The sequence below is a fragment of the Amblyomma maculatum genome, chromosome 2 (genome assembly GCF_055883805.1).
Source record: "Amblyomma maculatum isolate TAMU_Amacu chromosome 2, ASM5588380v1, whole genome shotgun sequence".
Taxonomy (NCBI): Eukaryota; Metazoa; Arthropoda; class Arachnida; order Ixodida; family Ixodidae; genus Amblyomma; species Amblyomma maculatum.
The window spans coordinates 65511209-65531608 of NC_139345.1; the positions used below are offsets into that span (position 1 = coordinate 65511209).

The window sequence follows — 20400 nt, forward strand, 5'->3', positions numbered from 1 at the left end:
AATGCTTGCTGCCCGACTTATAGACTACGGTCACTTCAAATTCTTGAAGAAGTAGGCTCCATCGGGCAAGGCGGCCGGAGGGGTTTTTCAAAAGAGGGAGGCACCAGAGCACATGTTAATCGCCTACTACCTTGAATGGTCGACCATTTATGTACGGACAAAACTTGGACGTGACCCAAATTATCGCGAGGCACTCCTTCTCTGTGGTCGAGTAATTTGCTTCGGCTTTTGAGAGAGACCTGCTAGAATATGCGATAACTTTTTTCACACCGGCGCTGTTCTGAACAAGGATTGCGCCTAGGTCTACGCTGCTTACGTCGGTATGAATTGCAGTTTGGGCATTTTCATCAAAGTGCCCGAGGACCGAAGAAGATTGTAGGCGGCGCTTAAGTTCTTCGAAGGCGTCGGCTTGTGGCCCTTTCCATTCAAACGGAACGTTTGGTTTTGTAAGTTGCGTCAAAGATTCGGCGATGCGCGAAATGTTTTTCACAAATCATCGGTAATACGCGCCCAGCTTAAGGAAGCGCCGCACTGCTTTCTTATCACTTCTTATCACCGCGCTGTGGAAACAGTGTAATAGCAGCGGTCTTCTGCGGGTCTGGACGAATTCCTTCTTTGTTCACGATATGACCCAGAAACGACAGCTTTTCGTAGTCGAAGTGACTGTTATCTGCTTTTAACGTTAGCCCTGATGACTTCATTGCGTCGAATGATGTCCGCAACCTTTTCAGGTGGTCTTCAAAGTTCTAGGAGAAGACAACAACGTCATCTAAGCAGACCAGACAAATCTGCCCCTTCAATCCAAAATTTAGCATTCAGGCTAAAATTTAGCATCTACGCTGATGACACCAAAATTTGGGTAAATCAGGGGAGTGATGCGGAAATCGAGAACCTATTGCAGTCTGCTACATGAAATCCTTGCCCAGTATTAAGCTGACAGGGGGTCGCGTGTTCACCGCAAAATCGGTGCTCTTTGTGCATAGTCCAAGCCACTTCTGATGCAAAACATCGGCGTACATATATATTGAGGTAGCAGGTATAGAAGAACCGAAGGTAGAAGAGATTAGAATATTAAAGTTGATCCTCCAGGCCAATGGGTACAATGGCGAGGTCATAAAGAAGTCAATGGCAGAGGACAAGACAAAACCTTATGAAAGTAGTGCAAGGGTACGTGATTAGCAGAAGTAGTTACTCGACGCCATGCTTGGACATCAAAACGGCGGAGAGGAACAGGATACACGCCCTCATACGCAAATAACTAAAGTTAACACTAGAGCTATCTATGTGTACCTCAATGGAGCAACTTCTCGTGTTGGGCATACATAATACGCAGAGAAAGCTTGCGAAGGCGATTAAAGTCTCTCAAATAGAGACTTAACACGACGAATACGGGCAGCGTAATTCTTACGAAAGCAGAAATAAACCCGGAGAAAGGGTTGAGAAAAAAAGTGGACATACAGGGGGAGATAAAGAAAGCGGTGATAGCCCCCCACACCCTAAAACATGCATCCGGAGTTTCATAATGAACGAAGAGAGAAGCAAGCTGAGTCCTTAAAGCTAAGGTTCGCAATAATGAAACACAGTGAGGTAGTTGTGGTGATGCGGCCGGAGGCCAAGTCGGGGTGGCGGTGGCTTCCATGGTAAACGGTCGAGGAGTGCCAGTCTCCGTGGCGGCTCTTCGAGGATGAAATATAGACGCTATCGGAGAAAGTGGCTGTCGCTTTAGCTTGCGCAAGAACAAAAGCAAAGTTCATCATAAGCGAGAGTAAGTCTACCATTCAAAAGTTTGGAAAAGGCTGGATCTCACTGGAGGCGGCAAAGATCCCTAGTCAACAATCGCTGAATAGAAAAATTCCAATAATCTGGACACCCACGCGCGCTGCCATCTCTTGAAAAAAGGCGGCCCATAAGTTATCTCGAGCTTTCTATTTCCGGACAGCCTTGGGACCCCCCGACGACTGGAATAACGAGGAGCGGTTGGTAAATTATGGGAAATAATCAACCATTATCGATTGGCAGATAGGTTTGTACCACCGCTCGATCCGAAACTGAATAACAAACTGCTGCATGGAGGCGCTTGCAAATTATAACACATATATGAACCTAATTTTGGCGTATTATATATAGCCCTCCAAGACGAAAGCATGATAGCTGCAGTCATTGTGGGGAGAGAGGGACTGCCGACCACATAATATAGGAATGCCCACACTCTCGCGGCTTGGGACAAAATATAGCTCGTAAAGAGAAACGGGAGACTCTGCTGCGAGGCCTGTTCCTCTGTTCAGATTTGTTGTTGTCATCAACAACTTTGTAATTCATTCGGCTGCAAAATTTCTGAGAACAATGTTAGTACTGTACCAGAAAATGTGTTTCAGCACAAATTTGCACAGGTGGCTATTGTCCCATTCATCAAATTTACATGAGTCATTTCGCCAGCAGATCCATTGCCAGTTTCATGATGAGCAATTAAAAAGATAACACGGGAAAACACATCGTCCGTGCGTGTGAAACGCTTAACGGTGGAGTGCCCCCTGATATTGCATCGAACGCAAACATTGGGACGCATCAAATTACGGAACACGCACCGGGACGCATAAAATTTCAAAGTGATGCGAGCTTACCTGTTCTGTAATCACTTGGCAGGCTATAGGATAAAAACACCAAAACAATAAAAATTTGCAAGCATCGTCCGTGTCTGTGAAACACTAGAGCATTATAGCCTTAATGGTGGAGCTTGTGTCTTCCTATTTTTTTTCCAACAGGCGCTGCCAACACCTACAACTACAACTACTACGCCGCCGACAGCTTTTCGGCCTAGCAAGGTGTAAAGATATCGCTTGAAATAACGACGTCTTGATCAAGAATGTGCTGATTAAAGAATTACTCTCGAGGAAGGGCATGTAGCCATGCCATATTCAGCCCTGCATCACTGGGTCATTAGAACACATGAACTTTTGGCCCGGGTTTGTTGTTGCCACTAAATCCAGGCACACAACACTTGATCGTCATATTGCGCCACTTGTAGCACACCGGCGTGAGACGATCGGGCAGCACAGAGCCAAACAAATCTTTCAGAAAGCACCTGAGAAGGGAGATAACCATCACGAGGAAAGAGCAGCAGCGTACTCTGATATGTAGCCAACGAGGCAGCGGTGGTCACCGCGTCAGTAGCAGAGCCTCTAGTCGTGACGTGGCCCTGACGTCAGTCTCGAGAGCCAAGACCAACACATCGTGACGTGGAGCTACCGCAGCGGCGGAACACCTGTTGAGCGGCGCAGCTGGTTGCCATGGTTACGGCGCATGCGCAGTAGCACCTTAGGCTCCACACTGCAACTTTGGCTTTACATGGCGTAGTCAAGCTTTCGCTTCAAAACCAGGCTGGAGACCAAGCAGTGGTTGACTATGACATTGCTGCTAGAAATGACAGGACGAGTCCCTATTTCAATTAGCTGAGCGCAGTAACTTAAGCATCATGAATACCTTCTTCAGCAAATGAAAGAACGGGAAGTGGAAATAAAAAAAAAACAACAACGGGCAGACTAAAATGAAACTGACTTCATACTATGTTCTAACCCTGGAATTATGTAGGATATAGAGTTAATCGGAAAGGTTTGATGCAGCGACCACGGGATGGCAAGGTCTCGAAATAGTCTATATTTCAAGAGGGAACGAAACAATTTAGAAAGAAGACCATAGACGAATCCGCCTTTTGCGCGAGTTTTCAGCGCATGCGCGAAGTCCTAGCGGCGAATGATGGAAACACATTGGATGGCGTTTCTCGTCACCGCCAGTGCACGGGAGCTGGCGGCACTGTGACCGTAACAGGCTTGGCGAACCGATGCCAAACCCATGTGCCGCGTACGGTTGCCAATCTCGAGGCATGCCGGGATGGAAGACGCGGTTTTTCAGGTTCCCGTCGGTGAGCTGCGGCCAACAACGACGTGAAGCTTGAATTAGGGCTACCAAGCGTCAAGATGTGAATGGGCGACCTTGGCAACTAACTGCGTACTCTCGACTGTGCGAGAAACACTTCGTTACAGGTATGTATGTATCTAAAGGAAATGTGCATTATTAAAAGTACTACCTACTAAAGTTTGCACCAAGCCTGTAACCCACCAGTGACAGCGCGCAATAAGGATTTGTTCAGTGCATGTTTGCTTTATGTGCGACAGGGCCTGATTGCGATGTGTTTTTTGTCGTTTGTTTTCTTTTGTGCGAAGGGGCCGGGTAGCGCAGATATCACAGGTGGCTATGTGCGCTAGAGCGTAACATTGAGCATGTTTTATCGTGACTGTCGCCTGACTAAGAATAAAAAAAATACGGCGTTTGTTGTGATGCACCGCCGTTCGCGAGCCGAGTGGTTTAGCTGGTCACGAGGCTCGCGAACGGCGGTGCATCACAACAAACGCCGCATTTTTTGATCTTCGGCTTAATGAAATGTCGGCTTAGTACAAACGTTTTACTTAATGATGAGTTTTTGATCGCTTCTTTTTGTGTCATTTAACAACAATAATAATAATTGGTTCACATAAAAGGAAGGATGCAGTATCTGTCACACTTGTTGCTGTGGACACCTGAAGGGAACGGAGGAAGGTGGGAGTGAGGATCGTTTTGCATGTTCTTGCTTTATGAACCCACTGTCGAGCTAGTTACTGCGATTTTTTCAAGCATTTGCATCCGTAATTTCTTTTTATTCGTGGTATAAAATAGACGGAAATTATGAGGTGATAAATCAAAAGATAACAAAATTGCTAAACTTGCTTGTTCTGAACTTCAATACTGAATGTTCGTCCGCAATGAAAAGGGTAATTTTCAATAAATAACATGTTTAGTCAGTGAAGCTAAGTTTTATCGATTGCCACATAGGTGTGTGGACTCGAAGACTTGTTAAGGCAGGAACACAAAATGTGAATTTGTTAGTCAGACCGTCACTAAATTCTGGCTTGCTGACGTTTTTCAGATATGATGCACTTGCTTCGCCAATGAAAATGCTTTAACAATATTGAGATTCTCGGAGCGGCTGTAGATAGCACAGGTGGGCCATTTTGAAAACATCGTAACGCTTCGAGTGCGTTCTTATGACAGTCGTCGTACGCACCTCACAAGTAGGAACCACCTGTGGTTTTGAAGAGGATATTTCACTGCATCTCGTTTATCAAGCTATCATGAATGGAGGAAGCCATATGATCGAAACTAGCGACAAGATGACATAAACAAAACGCGGTGCTTGGTATTACTTTCACGGAAAGAGAAAATGAAGCATCGCATCGCCCTGGGTCATAATTTCCCGAATTTGTTAAAGAAGATTTACGCTGAAGCTTCTTATTTTAGCGGTACCTGTACCTTATGTTGCCAGTGGCTATATTTTAATAAATTAAAACTTAATTTAAAATAATTCAAGCAAACAAACAAAACACTCGGCGCCTACATGCCGACGCTAGCAAAAAACATGCTTCATTTCTGTTTCAGGCCCCGTAAAATGCCTCTCTTTCATGTCTGCGCCTGTTGGCCTTTTCACATGCTTGTCGCCGCTGTTACTATAAAATTCAGATCTTTGAATCGTGATTGCTTTGCATTTTGCTCCACAAGTTTGTTCTTCTTTATTTGAGGGGCAGAATAGACGTGGCGCTCGCTGTCATAACATATATAGTTTATCAATCCAAAAGTTTCTTTCGCAGTAACTAACGCATGAATACTGCCAATATAAAGATCCACGCGGAATGGAAGACATCCACAGCTGCTTCCTGCGGAGCTCTCAATGCAAACCGCTATTCTGCGCGCCCAACTAAACTGGCCATGATGTTGCCGCGGTATTCGATGGCTACGCCTATTGTAGCCTTGGTGCTAATGCTTTCCTGCATTCTTCCTTATGTATTCGGAATGAGGTTGAACTCCCGGAGAAACCGAGGTATGTGGATCAGCGATGAATGAACGTTAATAACATTTATTGCATGTATCTAATAAAGGCTTAAGTCGAATTGTCTTCTATTTTCTCCTTTTGCGGCTATTGGCTCGGAAGACATGAATGCTTTCGCTGCACTAAAGGTCTGCTCATGATAAGAGTGTAGTATATCAGTATTAGAAGGTTCAACTATCCTTGTACCAAGTTTCACGACCATTAGCCATCGTCCGAAGCCGCACCCGCTGCTGCCGCTTCGATTTCGGCTCGCTTCCGCGCTTGGCAAGCTTCTCGGCAACGGGCTAGTTTGGCTTCTTATTGTGGTAGAAATTTCCGGAGTTCCCAACTACGGCGACGCACATAGTCTCAGCTCCTTTCAGACATTAAACCACCAAACCAAACCAAACAAATTCAATTCCTATCATTTCTTTTTTCGTTTTACTTCGTGGCTTTGAATATGTGGTTACGGATCGGACGCGTTTATTCATGGATGATGAGAAATGAACTAGAGCCAGATGATGGTAATGATGATGATAATGATGATGTCTTCAGTTGCAATGACACATTCCTTCTGCGGGGGATTGTTCAGGGTGAACCGCATTTTGTTAGCCTCTTGTTGTACACACGCAGTCTTCTACAGTACTTTTAAACCAGTCGCTGCGTGGCGCCTGGCAATATTGTTACGAGACGGCAAGCCGATGAAGGAAGGATACAGAACAGGATCGATGGCGATGATAGATGACGTTTTAATGAATCCCGGCGGGCCTGTCACTAGCACTCCTGCCCGTGCCACTGCCCGCTTCGTGTTCGTCAGTACCATTACCCGTGGCCACCAAGCGATCGTTCCGATCGTGGACGAAAATATTGTCGACGGCGATGGGATCATGACATGACGATGAATATGACATGGATGGATGAAGATAGGAGAGGAAGCAGGGAAGAAGAGAATGGCTTGCCGCCACGATGATCCCCGCATGAACCCTGGCCCAGGACAGTTTCGGGCCTCAGATCGCCAAGATCTGATGGCCGAGGCCCAGGCACGCACCACGTGACATGGGCAGGAATGATGTCCTCATGTGTGGTGGCGTCTTGGATCGACGAGGTCTTTGGTCGGCATCTCAGGTCAGTGAAGTCATCTGGTTAATCGCGTCTCACATCGTATCTTCCGGTCGTGTGGGTGGCGTCTCGGGTAAAGGGGGTCATTTGGCTGTATCTCTCATTCGCCGTGTCTTGTGGTTGGGACGGGGGACGTGGCAGTGAAACGGCGAGGTCGCGTCTGATCCGGCAGGGTGGGGAAGAGTCAAGCGATGCCTACCAGAAATCCGCTGCCGACGGCGGAAGCAGACACGCCGGTGCGCCGAAGCTTCAGCCCAGGATGAGGAGGTGTGAAACGCCCCGCATCTCCACCAAAATGTTACTAAGTGCCAAGCCGATGAAGAAAGGAAACAGAATAGGACCACTGGCGATGATATGTGACGTTGTAATGAATCCCGGCGGGCCTAGCTCGAGCACTCCTTCCTGCTCTATTGCCCGCTTCTTCGTCCGTAGCATTATGTATAAAGTATCCAAGAATGCATTGCCCGGTTAGCCTGACCGCCGCTTCTTTCGCCCGCCTTTGTTTTTCCATAGATGCACTATGGTAAATACTAGGGCGAAAAGAGTGTAGGTGCAATGCAACCAGGCTGAATAGTTTTCATTAAAGCCTTGTAGTATACCTCTGAACTCACCACCAAAGCTCTAAATTAACACTAAAGCAAGAACCCTCGTACTTACCGTAGAAGATTTTTTTTCTTTCTCGGGGCTATAAATGCCTTAGCACACGGTTGAGTAGCAATCATGTAGCCTGGTTAATTTTGGCAAAGACGGTACATCTATCCGATGGAGCAGGCAGTTGCGGAGCTACGATACTGACACTGAAAACGCTATTTCGTTATCGTTAACGTCTACTTGTTATAAATTAGTGGCCCAGTTAGCGCCTTGCAATTGAGTTTTCAGAGCACCGCTGTGCAGTCGAATGCCCCGTTAATAACAAATCGTACTAGGAGCCTCGTAAAAAGGCAATGATAAGGAGGTTCGCTCAGGGCTTATAGGTGCTGTAAGGCATTTCGTTGCAGATACTTCAGCTGCCTTGACTGGTTTCAAAGAATTACGTTGGAGTTTACTATCCAGTGAAAAGTGTTTAGAATCGACAGACAGCAGCAGGTGCTTCACAGCTACCAGAATGGTAAGGCTTGAACCTTTATTGCACTTCTGTCGCGCAGTTCTAAAGGACAGATATGACTGGCTGATACACCATTCATGCATGTGGAGGCAAGAAACTAAACAGATATTATTTTGGAGCAGCTTGTTTCTGAAGTGCTTCGGAACTTGTAATTTTGTCTTCTTTTTTTCTAGATGCACGCCGTAGGGAAACCTCACCAGAGTGTCCGATGCCTTACAGTGAGCCGGGAACGACGTGCCCACCTTGGGTACAATTGAGCACATGTGTGGACATGGAGTGTGAGCAGAAAGGCAAACTCTGTTGCATGGACAGCTGTGATAACCTCAAGTGTGTTCTTATTGAGGACATACTACTAAAGTAATCCAGGATAGTCCGACTCCTCAAATTTGTCCAAACAAATGTTCTATCCTGCCAGTGTAGAAAACGCCGAAAATAAATTTCTGTAACACATTATGAACCCATCTACTTCAGTGGACGACTCAAGGAATGTTCAGACCATACGTAACTGAGCCGAAAACGTTTTAATACTCGAACACTCTTGAGCTCATGAGCACACTGGCGAGTCGCACGACCTCCGCGACTGGCCAGTGTGAACGCTCCATAAGACGGCTGTGGTTGCCCCCCCCCACCCTTCCCCTCCCGCCCCCCCCCCCCCCTTAACATGACCAGCAAAAGAAGAATCGGCCTTCTAATTCGCCTAGGATACTTAGTTAAATTTATGCCGTTTTCAACAAAATCGTCTGTTTTAGTAACTGCTTTTTATTGGTTTATTTATTTATATGGGAAGAGAGGATAAAATACCGGCGTTCGTGGTTTACCGGTCTTTACTGCTGGTAACATCTCAAGAACGCAAGAAAAGGATACAAAAAAAACAACATGTAAACAGGTACTATACCCGGGAACAGCTTTTCCTGGCTATGCTACCATATCTACAGAGCCGACAAGCACTGTAGATATGGTAGCATGGCTTCTACTGTAGACAAGCACTGCAGAAGCCGACAAGCGCAGCAGATTACGAAAACTCTTCCGAAATTTCGCGCATTTTAGTCTGCTATACCATTCAAATATTATTCTCGATATTATTACATCAAGTTTATACCAAAATACTAACCAGTAATGCATTAGTATAGATCATTTAAAGTTTTTTGAGCATGCCATGCGCAATCTGATGTCTGTGCCGCCGCTCGGGAAACCGTCAAAGCGCCCGTCGGCCTCGTATCCACTTTCACTCCCACCTTCATCCCTTTCCTTACGGCGCGGTTCAGGTGTCCACAGAGCAAGTGTGACAGATACTGCGCCTTTCCCTTCCTATGAACCAACCAACCAACCTCGTCTGCTGCCTCTTTCTGTCAGTTTATGTACGCTTTTGTAATGCGCTTGTTTTGACAAAGCACATTACGAATGCTACTGATTTGTTGTAAATTTGTGTTCACGAGGGTTTTAAAGATCCGATATCTGCGTAAGTTGGGGTCTCGAAAACTAATAATTTGACGTTAAGTCCGAAGCGAAACTAGAACTGTAACAGCAGCCAGTTATAGTAACGCTGTAAAGAAAGCTCTGGCCATGTAGCTTTCACTGCATAGGCACAAAAGGCTGTCTCCGAATGTATAGGATATGGCGGAGGGAATAGAAATTTACACAAAACAAGCCAATTGATTACAAGCACAGGAGCCGCCGCTTACAATATACCGTCACGGGACGCTGCAATATTGTGTGACCGAGGCCCTCTGTTGCCGACAGCTTCACACATGCACAGTTCAGCAATGTGGTGGTGCCCAGGGAGCGCCCGAAGTGAAAAAGTATATGCGGTGTGCCAGAAGTAAGGTACACCCTACCCGCTACAACTCTGATTGCTCCTGCTGTGGGACAATCAGAGTTGTCCTGTGGGTGTAAAGCAAAACCACAGAAATATCCTCAGACAGAGCACACATTCAAGCAGTAAATTGGAGGCAGCACTGTCCAACGAGTCCTTGGACGCCCAGCAAATGATCGTTCACCTGGCCTGTGAAGCAGCAAAAGCAATTGGAACCTTGGACTAATGAAGCACAGCAATTGGCTCGTCACATCCCCATTTCACCATCACCTTCTCCCTTCATAGTTTTTGCCTCATCTCGCTGAGCAATATCTAGAAATAGGGTTTTTAGTTAGAAGACCTGTGCAGCTTGGCTTGGTTTTTTATTCTGTGTTTTCTTCAATAAACTTCCGTCCTCGTCTTTAGCGCTGTTTATTCATTATGTCATCGTATCAACTAGCCCAGATGTCTTTTCTATTAAAGCAGATTCCACCAGCGCCTCTGTGTAATACATGGTCGCTTTCGCTTCCACCTGCATGCTTCCCCAGAATTCCTTGCCCTAGAGAGGCGACGAGAACGGCATTTTCGAAATTCAAAAAAAATTGAATGGGTGTTACTTAAGGTCCACTACAAGACCCTAAAAGTAATAGCATAGCAGTAATAAGTTAGCTTTTCGTCATTAGTTAGCCCTTCTGCTAGATTGCACACCTTGGCTGCATTGTAATTTGCAATGCACGATATCATTGACAATGCTATATCGATATATCGACAAAACAGGTCTTCTAACTAAAAACCCTATTTCTAGATATTGCTCAGCGAGATGAGGCAAAAACTATGAAGGGAGAAGGTGATGGTGAAATGGGGAAGTGACGAGCCAATTGCTGTGCTTCATTAGTCCAAGGTTCCAATTGCTTTTGCTGCTTCACAGGCCAGGTGAACGATCATTTGCTGGGCGTCCAAGGACTCGTTGGACAACGCCGCCTCCAATTTACTGCTCGAATGTGTGCTCTGTCTGAGGCAATTTCTTGACAATCAATTCATCTACTCTGCTTAAGAAAATGTCACTTAGAACAGGAGCTACCTTCGAACCAATACAGATGCCTAATTTTTTGAGCATGCATGGCACTGTTAAATGCAACAAACATGATTTTCAAACAAATAAATAAATGTTAATTCCAAAAACGACGCTGTTATTATACCACCATTGCTTCGAAATCTACTTCTTCATTCTGCTCCGAAATGCACATTCGTAGACTCTTCATGGGGGCCTCATGAGGGATGGAATAAAACCGATCTTCCACATCGATGCTAACTGCCGAGCAAAAAATTCCCTGGGTTGACCATTCCCAAGCACTGCACCACCATCTTAGAGTTCTTTACAATATATTGATCTAGCAAACGCAATGTAGACAGATGTTTCAGCAAATAACTTAATACTTTGCCAAAGATCCTTCTCAGAAATTGTCGCTCTAAAAGGTTCCCCGGGTTTGTGTGTTTTCACAGAAAAGAATATGTCCAGAAACTCTGATTTGGTGTCTTCACCTGTAGCCAATCTGCCTAAATTCAGTTAACCTAACAAGCTCAAAGTCTTCCTTTTGACCTTCTTAGTGTCCTTGGACACAACTATAAAATTCTTCTCAACAGCCTCTAGCGTTTAATTTTGTTGTACATATCCCCAGACAGAATGACAAAGTGACCCTCTTATCCGAGAGAGCGACCTTAAGATTCCTGAAAGTTACCATGAAATCAACCACAGGGCAAATACTGAAAGACTCACGTTGACACCGTTCTGTCCCTGAAACAACATTCACGCATTCCGAAATGAAGCATGTGCGCGAGCTGTCTTTCACCTGCGTGGCCAATCGCCCCACCTGTGCCACCTTGTCAATTGTGCACGACAGAGCACGAGAGGTCACTAGAGATTGGTGAGTGCTCTAATCTAGTTGCGCATTTTAAGGGGTGTGTAGGCTGCCTACCTTTTCTTTCACAGACAGATATTATGCCCAACCCGCACAGATCAACCGGGCAATCATTGAGGCCAGGTATACCATGCGATTAGGCGAATAATGTGTCAGTGACCCCTCTATTGCTTTAAAAAATATTGAGATTATATTTCTTGAACATGTCATGTGTACTGGGTTGTCATGACTTTGTTTTTGGTTCTTGATTAGTCCGTGGTTTATGCGGCTTGGCTTGGGGTTTCGTTCTGTGTTTTCTTCAACAAATCTCAGTTGCGAGTCATCGCCAACCGGTCTGCTTATTTGCTCTTCGTCCTTGTCTTTAGAGCTCCGCCGGGGTGGCGCAGCACTTAGGGTGCTCGACTACTGTGCCCAAGGACTCGGGATCGAACCCTGGCATCGGCGGCCCCTTTTTCATGGAGGGAAAAAGCAAGGCGCCCGTGCGCTGTGCGATATCAGGGCTTGTTAAAGCACTCCGAGTGGTAGAAATTTCTGGAATCCTCCACTACGGCGTCTCCATAGCCTGAGTCGCTTTGGGACGTTAACCCGCAAAATCAAAATCAAAATCAAATCGCCTTTAGCGCTGTTCATTCATTATTTCATCTGATTCTTTCGCAGCGCTCGATTAGGATCGGGCAGAGAGCATTGATGTGTTTTGAAACACTTTATTTTGTTTACGAACTTGACTCTATTCTTTGCATCGCACTGAAAAAAACTTACCTGCTTATAACAAACTTCGCCACGTGTGCACGGGCTCAGGCTTGGCTATCAGGCCGCTGCAGCGCATGTCAGATAAGCGTTCTCTTCTCACAAGCTGTGAGGTTCTTTTCTTTAAACCTTCTGGCCACCATGTTCTGTGGCTTATTCAGAGACAGCAATCTAAATAGACGATCAGACTGACCAAACTAACAACGAATAATTTATGTACACATATGGACGGGACGAGAGTGGGACAAGCAAGTAGGACGAAGACTAAACACTAAAGTGTTTACAGTCACCAGTTCGTTTGGTGGGGAAGCCGGTGCAGACGCTCCGGGTGGTCAGAGGTTTTCAGGGTCGGTGCAGTAAGGCCTCGGTAAGCCCAGCGGAAGGCTAGGCAACCGGACGGGGCCCAGTAGAGGCAAGAGGCCTCGGGTTGCCTTTCCACGGCCGATGCGTCAGGCCTCCCCGACGTGCCTGGGCTCAGCACGGCGCCGAACGCTCGTGACAGTGAAGAGCTGGCGCTGTGGCACTCCCGGGCCCAACCACCGTTCCGAGCTTCGTGGAAAATAGGAGAACAAGACAGGATACGGCCGGCAGGCCCCAGGTCTGGATCCCCGGGTCAGGCCTAGGAGAAGACGCACCGCTCCGAGCTCCTTGGACAGCCGATCGGCTCCGCTGCTCGCCTGTTCTCCCCCTGCTCGTGCCTCGCGCTGCTCGAGCCAACCTTCACGATTTCCTCTTCTTCTTTCTCCAAACGTGTTTTTTTTTTCGTCTTTTATCAAATTATCACATGTTCTTCACACAAGCCAATATCGGTTCATCCTTTACAGCTGCCGTAAGCGACAAATATCCCACAAGGAACAAAACTGTTGCATACATGTGACGCCACGGCGCAAAGGCAGGCGGATTTCCCAGGAAAGCCACGGCGCCAGCGAGGCACGCCCAAATAATTCAGCTGACGTTGTGATAAAAGGTTGTATGCCTGGGGCCGAGCGCTGGAGGCATCGGCGGCCGCTTATAAAAGGGGCGCTTACAACCGAAGAGGCACCATTCAATCGTCTGTCCTTCAGAGGTCCGGGACAGCACGCACGCATCCGCATTGGCAGGGAAATGAAAGCCTCCACTCTCCTAGTTCTGCTGCTGGTAGGCGTGTGCCTAGTGGCCTGCGGCAGCGCTTCGGCGGCACCGCCAAACTCCAGGATACGCAGGTCCAACTGCGAGTACGAGGAATGCACGGATGAAGAGTGCGCCGCTCGCGGCATGGAATGCCGGCCCAAAGGCTGCGGAGGTTCACATTGCGTCTGACAGGTGAGCAAACGAGTTTCCCTGACGAATTTATGATTTTTTTTTTAATTTTTGTCCAGAAAATCGTAATGTAACACACGTCACAGCAACATCAATGCGTCGCACGTTGAATGATTAGGAGCAGTGCTAAATGCTTCAAGTAGACATTTAATTTAATACCGAACAAGAGCATGAAAAAAGCAAAAAAAAAAAAAGACAAAATGATCTGGTTGTGCCGAAAGGGTCCACAGTGTTGTGTAAACGTTCGGCAATTTTGTTCCTTCTCTTTTTTATTGCTGCGCTATTTCTCTTTTACATTTTAAACACACCGTGCCGCCTTCTTCCTATGTTTGTAGCCAGGTTTAAATTTTTCCCCCTACGCTCTGCATGCTTTTCCTCAGGATTGTAGGGCTTAAGTATAGTTGTGTTTTCTTAGTACAGTTGGGTCTAGTGGTAAAGCCATTTGAAAACGCTTGTTGTTATTATCATTCTTTTTTAAAAAGAGAATTTCCTCGCGATCCTTGGTAGCGTACGTACGGCGATGTCATTTCGTGGGAATTCGTCGCCGCGGCTGACGGGCTTTTGTATAACGAATGTTTACCAAATATGAAGAAGGGAAAGTGTACAGTCATCTATGGGCGATCCGCGTTTACTATAGCGGTCTTCTACTGCATGCAACTTTTAAATTATACTGCCTTGTTTCTTTACTTGTTTTTCAGGAGGAGCCGATTTGAAATGTCCTTGGTTCGGTCCTGCAGTTTGCCTGTCGGGCAAAACCCGACTGACCTAGTGTATAACAGAACTGAGTGGAATCTAAGGAGCCCGAAAAACTAAACAGCAGAACCCGAGTGACAACATGTGCTTGATGGGAACCTTAGTATGAAATATTCTTGTGAACAATAACGGGATTTTGAAATAAAATGGTTAATGGTAGCTCAGTCGTGTTGCTTGTTTCGTTAGAAGAAAAAAACTGATGTCGCTCAGTTTCGCCTCATGAGTTCAACGCAACAGCGCCTTTCTCTTGTGCAATACTCATGCACCAGTTGGTACGTCAAACACGCCAAAACTCCTCTCTAGGTCATACTTTAACGCGCTTGGACCAAAGAGCCTTTGTGCCCTATGTGTAGCGTCCTCATTAGGCACGCAGAGGACCTATGTTCAATTACCACACCAGATATTGCGCCACTTTACTTTAGAAAATTCATCAAACACACCAATTGCAGGTACCTTCTCGCCAAGTTCGACTTCATTTGTAACCTTTTCTTATTTATTGACTTCGATTTCAGAACCTCAAACCATTATTTCTCGTAGACCCCGGACACTGGACTGCACCGAAGTTTCGCCCCCGAGCTTTTCAGTGCTTTCGTGAAAAACATCTTAAAGCAGCGCGAAACACAAGACAAAGGAACAGGAGACGACACAAGCGCTTGTGTCATCTCCTGTTCTTTTGTCTTGTGTTTCGCGCTGCTTTAAGATGAATCCAATTGAATTCGCCCAGTTTTCTATACTCGTGCATGGATCCAATCCAACTCGCCCAGTTTTCTATACTCGCGTGTTAACATAGTTTTCTTTCTAACGCTACAGTAGATAATTGTGGACAATGCACATAATTTCGCCTCTCAAATTGCATCATCTTATTTTGTCACGGTGGGTGCTCTTGTTTTCCTGTTCTCGTTTGATGCGCTTAAGATTACAGACGAAATGGCAGAACTTCAACGCTTATAGCCTTCCTTCCACTCCTTCCCCCCCTTTCTCGACTTAAGAAAATGCTCACTACAAGGCCTACACTTTTCGTGCTGACGTATGATACTATGACCCATGATATTTATGAGGAAAAAGTGTACGATATATCGAGGCGAATTTTGGGGACGGCAAGAGCGGTCACGCCAATTCGAGTCTGTTGCATGTGGAAATCAAGAAAAATGATGCGCTGAAAGCGAACGCATTGAACACCCATATAGAGTGCGTTGTAGGCGTCACGATACAAGTCAAAAGGTACACTAAATCATTCAAAAAGAAGGGAATCGGGATCAAAGTAGATCAGCCGTAGGCGGCCACTGCCTGCGTGGTCACTGCCCCAGAGAAAGTGCTCCGCATCTGCACTTGTTATGACACTTCTTTCATAGTGCTACAATGTTTGTGGACAGTCTGGAAGATAGTTTATATGCACTTGGACATCGGGTAGTACTGTTTTACTTCTCAGTGTCATTGATCAACCTTTGTGATTCGTCACCTGGGCTATTCAGCAACGCAATGTCATTAGTGAATTTCAGATTACTGAAGCATTCTCCATTAGGCGGCCCTCATTCCTACCTGTTCAATTCAACTCTGTTAATATTTTCTCTAATCAAGCGGGTAATAGAAATAAAGAGATTTTGTCTCCCTGTCCAACGCTCTTCCTTACTTAGCGGTCTTTTTGTTAAGGAGCGCTACATAATCTATAACCAAATTTCTTCGACAATCTCCAACCGCCCAGCAATGGCTGTGTGGATCATGTAAGAGCTTCGTATATAGGCCATGTAAGGAGTAAAAAAGTGCGATATAACACCTACTCCGTCTTTCATAAAATATTCCTATAGCGTCTTTTTAAAAACTGTAGCTTCAACTACGTACGTAATGTACCTAAAAACAGTGCCGCTGATAGCGTTTTAGTGCTCGCTACTACTGGTCATTTTGCTCGTATATCCGCAAAGGTATTCTCGTATATACAAATTGCTCATATATCCACCATATGTATTCGATTCAGCTTGGGAAGACACTATTCGCTCAACCCTAATAAAATCGAACCATCGTGCTTTAATTGCGGAATACACAAAAGTAGACATCAAGATTTTGTTCTAAGGTGGCGATTGTGTATGTCCGTCTCCCCATGCCATATGGAACGCACTGAAGATAAAACAACAATTGCAGATCTTTTACGGCTTAAAAACCTTTTTCACAATGCGGCATTTTAATGAAGGAAGAACAAATGTGATGCTGAATTCTGTCCGAGATTTATTTTCTCTTTATTGTTCAAGCACATTTAACGTTCTGCGCAAACCAAAAACAAGGACTTCTCTATTCATAATAGAATATTTGTCAGAAGTTCGAGTATGAATTGTCGGCGACAGTCATATAGAGACTGAGCCGTTGGCAGAGGTGGGGTTGAGGAAAACAAACAAAAAATACAGCTCCATGCACGCTATCGTTTTCACAGTCAGGCTCAAAGCTATCGTTGACGAACAAGTCACCTAGCTGACGCTACTCAGCCATTCCCGCGTATATAGAGGGTCTCGCCAGACTTAGTCATCGTTCTCGCTCCCCAGAATAACCACGATGCACCAACGCAGCCCAGCGGCTATGCCGGTAGTCGCCTTTGTACTTATGCTTTGTCTTACTGTCGAACTTTCCCTCACAATGGGCTTAGTTACGAGAAGAAACCGAGGTAAGTCGATAGCAGATCCTTTACGTGACGACTTCTGTAGGAAACAAGCCGTTTTTATTTAACACACGACGTCGATTGAAAACTTTGGGACATGTCCATGTTGCCAGGGATTAATGTGGTAATCCCTGAGATTTATGTTTAATTATTGTTTAAGGGAATAATGTTTAACGCTCCTAGGAAGTACTAAGGTGCGTTAGCACTTAAGCACTGACGTCGACGATACGCTGCTGTTTCTGTGCTTGTCTAAGGCCATTTCAGCCCTGTTTAGTGTGGTTAATAAAAGGAACTAGCTATAACATTGACCACTTACGCCGTCTATCGATACAGTGGGTAGGAAGAAATAAAATAAACACATGGCATCACCGCCGCTGAGCCTGTGCTTCGATCTCGTGGCTGCGCTAGAAAATCAGCTTCGTTGTCCGGGAATTGCATGAGAGCATTGTGCTATCGCTGGAACCAATAATCCGTCGTGCTGAAATGCCGCTGCTTCGAAGTGTCCATGCAGGCCCGAAGCCTCCATTAACTTTCGTCCATAATGCAGAACACAACGCCATCGACTTCCCTCTTATGGTGCCTTGAGCGGTACCAAAATTTCATAGCATATATGGTACGACTGCGGTCGCCAACCACCGATTTAGAAAATATTTTCATGAAGCCTCGCCTTAAAACCCTAGACTCAAACCGACAGCGAACTAAAACGCGACGTGCTAGCGCACGTACTTAGCATTCGGTTAATTTAAGTCAGCTGCAAATTTGTTTGTACTCGCCTTCTTAGCAGGTATTTGTCTAGGTGATCTGCCTTCGAAAGTTAAACGGCTCATGTTGATTTTGTTGACTATCAAAGAGAGCCATATGTAGCTCCATGCACGCTTTAAAAAAAAACAGAGTTATCGATTTCCTAGAACAGCAGTGGTCTGCTCTGCACGTGCTAGAAAAAAAATTAGTGCCTCTCCAGTAACCGAAAGTAGGAGCAAGAAAGAAATGATTACGGGCATTGCACGTTGCCCACTTGAGCGAACAGTCTCCTGCTGACGAATAACTTGCAAAGCGATAGCTTTCCGCAAAACGCTTCCTACCCTTCCTTTAATAAGGCTTCATTGCTCTTCTTAAGTAACTGTGACGGTGGCGGGATTAAAATGGAGAAATATGTAGAAGTGTAGGCAATCACGAAAAGACGTTCTAACTGCACGTGAAACAACTCTGGATGTAGTGAAGCATAGACGTGTTCTTTTCTCTTAGTTTTCTGATTACCTTTGCAATAAGTCCACGTCGCGTAGTTTCCATTGCAATCAGCCCTTATGCCCTTTTATGACGTCTATAGTTCTGGCATATCATGATTAGACAAGAGTTCAATCCAAGTTATAAATGCAGGTGTGCAGTGAGCTCAGTTACCCTCGATTAAGATGAATTCAGTCCCTTATTTTCATTCAATTAACAACTTCATAGAACGGCTTCACTAAGTTGCTCTGGCCGTAACTAAGTAATGTTTAGGTAGCTAATGACCTCGGCCGTAAGTTTCCGTCACGCAATACTCACTGCATACCATCCGCCCTTATGCCACGTTTTTACGTTCATGTACCCTGCATATCACGATAGGACAAGAGCTGCATCGAAGTTATGAACGAAAATGTGCACTGAGTAGAAGCTATCGTGGATTACAATGAATCCACTCGCTTAATTTCTATTTATTTACTAGCTCGTTAAAATGCCTTCGCGAATGCATCTATCCAAGCGTTAACAATATGTTAGCATGTATGAATATACACCTTCGTTTCTTCCAATAAAAAAAGGAGTACCTCAAAGATTCATTCTTGGACCTTTGCTGTTCATAACGTGCATAAATGATTTGTGCTGTATTCCTGATACCCCAAACATGATTATGTTTGCAGATGACACCAACCTTTTTTTTTTCTCCAGCCATTCACTGTCGGAGATTGAACATGCTGTGAATAGTTATTTGTCCCACCTGTCTGTCTGGTTAAACGTAAACAAGCTGCACTTGAAGGTTACGAAAACAAAATACGCACTGTTCACGCCAATAAATAAGCACAGGAATATTGGAATAGAGGTTTTGTTCGATGGCAAAATAATAGCTAGAACCAATGCACAAAAAGTTTTGGATGTGTGGTTCTAGGAAAACTTATCCTGGAATACTCATATTAATTGCCTTGTCCGCAGAACAGTCCGCTGCTTGTTTAGGATATGTCCTCTAGTCCCTCCATGGTTGAGAAGTGCCCTTTCGAAGCTTTGTTACTGTGTATTAGTCTGGGGCACTACATCCAGTCAAAACTACAATAAACTGATAATTTTTGCACAAAAAAGAGCTTATAATACTTGACCGTTATCACGGGCCACCAGAACGACTTCGAACAAAGCCACTGTTCTTGAAATATCAAATGTTAAAGCTCAATTAAGTTTATCATTTCAAATTGCTACAGTATATTACGAAAGAAAAACGTTACTACAACGCACATACCTCGAATGTGAATACTTCCTATACATTCCGTAAAGAATACCTGTGACCACCAAAAACAAGAATAAATTATGGAAGACAACATACTGAATAACAGATAGCTACCATTTTAAATCAAGTACGAGAATTATTCGGCTTTCCCAAAAACTTTTAAAGCCATTTTCATTGAAAATAACATAGCATTACTTTAGTGTGCTCATGCTTGTCTCTGTGTATTGTGGAAAGAAGAGCATGGGGGAAAGAAAGGTAAGGAAAAGGCGTACAACGGGCCTTCGTTCACGGTGAGCGAAAGAAAATTGATCCAAGGTAGTCAGGTCCAAGCATAATGGCCAAACACGCTAGAGGAGATACAAAAATACTAGGAATCTGGCGATGGAACCGCCGCGGCTTCCATAGGAAGCAGTGCAGTTTAAAATATTACATGCAAACGGTTCTCATCAAGCCAGATATTATAGCACTGCAGGAAACTTGCTGCTCTCTTAGCCTTTCGGGGTATGTTGAGTATTAGAATCAGACAGAGGGGAAAGCGGGAACCCTGGTAGCCAAAACAGCGACGGCGATTCAATACCAGGCGTTCAACACAGATATCGAGCATGTGCTAACCGAGATCATACTGCACACGAGAGGTAAAGAGAGCATATTCGTCT

At 45.2% G+C, this 20400-nt stretch overlaps 1 protein-coding gene and 1 long non-coding RNA gene across 2 annotated transcripts in view; both read left to right on the forward strand.

The window, feature by feature from the left end:
- LOC146198853 (synaptogenesis protein syg-2-like) overlaps positions 1-20400 on the forward strand; it is a 307237-nt gene that overhangs the window by 133739 nt on the left and 153098 nt on the right. The window lies entirely within an intron of this gene.
- On the forward strand, positions 13470-14789 carry LOC146198858 (uncharacterized). Its single transcript, XR_014704732.1, has 2 exons — positions 13470-13880; positions 14576-14789. It is a non-coding gene; the product is annotated as an uncharacterized LOC146198858 (long non-coding RNA).